Source organism: Miniopterus natalensis, chromosome 9, assembly GCF_054644295.1.
Source record: "Miniopterus natalensis isolate mMinNat1 chromosome 9, mMinNat1.hap1, whole genome shotgun sequence".
NCBI classification, from domain to species: Eukaryota; Metazoa; Chordata; class Mammalia; order Chiroptera; family Miniopteridae; genus Miniopterus; species Miniopterus natalensis.
Genome location: NC_142089.1, coordinates 75,915,689 through 75,920,281, shown reverse-complemented (window position 1 = coordinate 75,920,281; position 4,593 = coordinate 75,915,689). Strand labels below are relative to the sequence as shown.

The following is a 4,593-nucleotide window of genomic DNA, read 5'->3' as shown; positions in this document are numbered from 1 at the left end:
AAAAATATATATCTGAAAAGCAAGAGGAAAACCCTTGTCCTTTTAACAAAGTGGAAAAGAACCAAATTCTAACTCTGTATTAGCTTCCTTTTGACCTTTAAATTTATTTACTTAATTAAACTTATTGTTCAGGAGAGCCTTCATTTTGAGAGGTTTTAAAGACTGGGTGTTTAGGAGAGGATCTCAATAGAATTCGTCAGCTTTTTGCTGACATACCCAAATGAGGTTTATTCTCTTAACTTCATTTGTCCTTGGGTGTGGTCAGCAAACGGTACTAATTGGATTTCAGTTATTTGTCTCCCTGTGTAGGTTGATTCAAGATATTTACCCTCTGGTATGAGAGGATAAGTGAAAAACATTTATTCTTATGTATCCTTGGTTTAGGGAAGACAGGATTCACTAGATGGCTGCAAACTGCTGTTTATCTGTCTCAGTTTCCCTATTCCACTTGTCCTGGCTTACTGGCCTGTCTCACGACAGTCCACTCTCCCCTCAGCCTCCAGAGTTATCTCTTGAAAACATGAAGAACATGATATATGCTACCAACCCTCTGCTTAAACCTGCTACTGGCTTCTCACTGCAGCAGAATAAACACTTAGATAACCTGGTCCCTGCCTACCTCTGTTCCCATCTACCATAGCCCACCCTTGCTTGTTCATACAGTAGTGTGTCGGATTTTTTGGTTTCTAGAACTTAAAGCAACCTTAACTGACAAACAGATATTAAATCATAGAATCTAGAGCATAAGGCATAGAAAGAAAAGTCTAAGAGGAAATGGAGGAGGGATTGGGGAGGGAGAGGGGTGTTGAGAGGTGCCTTAGAGAGCCCTCCTTTCACCAGGCCCCTGGCTTGGGGCGCCATCCTTTCCATGGTGGACACCTGGCTTCAGACTTTGCCTTCTTGTCCCTACCAGGTGATAGAAGCAATGGGCCAGGAAGGCCAGAGCCAGGCTGGGTTGACCCTGGGAGCTGGGTGAGTTTCCAAGGTCCTCCCAGTGGGTCAGGAATCGGTCAAGGACTTGGCCCCAGGGCAGAGGTATGGGGGATTCCCTGTGTCCCCTGCCATATGAGTTCTGCCAGGGGATGACCTATTGTCGACCTCAGGCTGGAGTGGGGCTGGTGCCCCAAGGTGGCCTGGAGACTTCCCAGCTGAGGGCAAGGCAGGAGCCTGGGTGGAGAGCAACTTTGAGGGGGCTTCCCCTGAGCCCTGCACTGCCCACCTGGGGCTGTGAAGCTAGACAAGGAGAAACTGGTGCAAAACCCTGAGGAGGAGGCGAGTGAGGACATGACAGCTCTGCAGAAAGACCTCAAGCAATTTGCCAAGCTCCTGAAGCAGAAGAGGATTCCCCTGGATATACCCAGGCTGAAGTGGGGCTCACTCTGATGGTTCTCTCTGGGAAGGTGTTCAGCCAAACAACCATCTGCCACACTGAGGCTCTGCAGCTCAATTTGAAGAGCATGGGTAAGCTGCGGTCCCTGCTGCAAAAGTGAGTGGAGACTGACAACAACGAGAATCTACAGGAGGTATGCCAACAGAGACCAGTGCAGGCCCGAAAGAGAGAGCAAACACTTGTCGAGAACTGAGTGAGGTGCAACCTGGACAACACGTTCCTGTAGTAGATCGGCCACATGGCCCAGCAGCTCGGGCTGGAGAAGGACATGGTCTGAGTGTGGTTCGGCAACTGTCACCAGAAGGGCAAGTGATCAAGGAGTGACTATTCTCAATAAGAGGATTTTGAGGCTTCCAAGCCTCCTTTCTCAAGGAAACCAGTATCCTTTCCTCTGGAACCAGGGCCCCCCTTTGGCATCCCAGACTATACGGGTCCTCACTTCACTGTGTTGTAGTCAGTCCCTTTCCCTGAGGGTGAAGCCTTTCCCCCTGTCATCGCCACTCTGGGCTCTCCCATGCATTTGGACTGAGCTGCCTGCCCTCCCCAGGACAGGGGAGAGCTAGGGAAAGAACTCCGAGAATTGTCCCAGGGCTTTGGGATTAAGTTTTTCCTTCACTATGGAATTGGGAACACAAAGGGTCTGGGGCAGGGAGTTTGGGGAACTGGTTGGAGGGAAAGTGAAGTTTAGTGATGCTCTTGATTTTAATCCCTACATCATTTATCACTTTGACCTTAAATAAAAAAGGCTGGGACACACACACATGAGAGGGGGGTGGGTGGAAGGGTCAGAATATAAAAAGCTAAAAAAAAAAGGGAAAGTGCACAGGAAACAAAATATAGCTATATATATCCAAAAGAATATAGTAACAAAGTGAAATTTATAAAAAACTAAGCCAACAGACTTGCAAAGAAATTAAAATACCTTTGATTTTATTCTAAAAAAAAAAAAGTAAATCTAAAAGGACAAAAATTTTACATATCACATTTGGGACTACAGTGCAAAATAATTAGAAATAAACAGAATCTAAAGATGCTCCACTCTTTGAAAATGTTAAACTGTTCTTTTAGATAAATTAATGCCTGGGTCAGTGTGCAAATCCAAAGTGCCTGAAAATACACAGGCAAGTATATCACTCTATGATATACACAGTGGTGGTGGAAGGAGAGGTCACCAACTCATAAGCTCCTGGAGTGACCAGGTGATGATTATTGGTGCCCAGCATCGCCCTGGAGTCATTTAACATCATCTCATTATAAGTAGCAGTGGCAGAGAAAGCCCTGCTGGGAACTGTGACTATTGAAAATGCCGGTAATAAATCAGAGACCTCCCTCCTGTGGAACCTGAACTTGACCTCCCAGCCTTTTCCAGGGCAGGGCTCCAGGCAGCCACCACAAACGGACCAGAGTTGGTGTATAAGAGCAAAACTGTCCTCTCACTGCAGGCAGAGTGGAAACTGGATCCAGCAGCTGCAGTAGAAAAACAAATGACCCACAACAAGAATACAGTCTGTGATCTACCCCTGAGAGGACTTGAATCTCAGAAGTTCTGATCAGATTCAGAGTCAGACAGACTGTATTTCCTCTCTCCTTGGCTGTTCTCCCTCTGACTGGGTAGAAATCAGTGAAGCACACAGACTTTAACAATGGCAACTGTGTAGGCTATGTCAGTATTGGATGTGTACAAATGAGGGATTATTTTAAAAGCAGGACACTGCACAATATATGTCAACTATATCTCAATAAATCTGGGGTGGGGGGAAAGCAGAACACAAAAGAGTTGCACACTGATTAAAGCTCTGTCACATACAATCATAAACAAGTTTAGAAGAGATTGGAAATGGTTGGATTTTTTTTATAAGGCTCATTATTTTAGTTTGTTTAAAATTAAAAACATGTTTAGGAATAAATTGGTATATAAAAAATTTAAATCTTAGCTATTCAGAAACTTCAAATATCTAGAATGAGGCATTTGTTCATAACTCAGATTTTACTATAGTTTGAAAACTATTAATCCATAATACAGTTGATGAAATAATATACATTCACAGAGAAAGGAGCAATCACTATACTGTTATATACCATTACTAATAAATGTATAATAATATTGTATATAATATTACATACACAGTATTGAACACCTACAATGAATCAGACACTGATCTAAGCACTTCATAGCCATTATCTCACAAGAATCCTCTCTGAGGTGGGTTTCAGTATCTTTAATCTAGGAGCTAATTAGTAAACAGTACATGGAATCAAATAAGAAACTCTTTAAAACCTGAAAGGCTCTAAAAAAAGTACAATGTTGATCTTCCCACAACCACATCAAAATTACAACTAAGTGACAGAACAACCATCAATCAGAACCCCTGAAATCTGGCCCAATGGAAGTCCTACAACTAGAGAATTAAAGAAGAAGCTACACTGGTGCAAGTAGAGGGGGTGGAGGCATAGAATGAGCTGATCTGACACCCACATGTGGCATTTTTTTAACTGGGTGGGATACCTTGGCTGTGGTGGTCCCCTTGTGAGGAGTAAGGGGTCCCAGCCCCACACCAGAGCCCTCAGCCCAGGGTTCCAGTGCCAGGAAGAGAAGTCCCCAAAACTTCGGGCTATAAAAACCAGCGGGCGTTGTGGCTGAGTGGGCATTGCTGGAGTCTCAGGGAGTTCTGCTTAAAGGGCCAGCACGCAGACTTACTCAGATTCACTCCCTCTGAGCTCCCGTGCTGGGGTAGAAGCTTGAAAGGATCCAGGGACATACAGGGAGGAACTAAATTGTCTGGCATCAGGGCAAAAACTGGGAGACAGCTTTCTCTCAGACAAAAGTGCTGGTAGAGGTCACTGTTCCTTTGCTGAGGCCTCTTCGCCATAATGCCAATAGGCAGTCACCATATCTGAGTCTTCATCAACCTGGCTCACTGTTGGCCCAGCCCTGGTGACTCCCCGAGACCCTGCCCTACCCAATTTGGTGTTCCACCCAAGCTGTTTGCAGTGGCTTTTTCATATGAATGGACTCTCCTAGCTCAGGCTTCAGACTTTCCTAAAATCTCTCAAACAAGCAGCAACTGGCTTCAGAGTGCCCCATACCTTTTGATAAGGGGCTCCAGGCCTGGTACTAGCAGCAATCTGCCTTGGTTCACAGCTTGACCTCTCCTGGGCACCTCCCCAACACAAGTAGCAGTCCCTGCAGATTCCTCTGTAGC

The 4,593-nt window shown here is 45.2% G+C and overlaps 1 pseudogene; it reads left to right on the top strand.

The window, feature by feature from the left end:
- Window positions 1-1,457: 1,457 nt before the first annotated feature.
- LOC148092511 (POU domain, class 5, transcription factor 1-like) lies at window positions 1,458-1,997 on the top strand (annotated as a pseudogene).
- The last annotated feature ends 2,596 nt before the right edge of the window (window positions 1,998-4,593 follow it).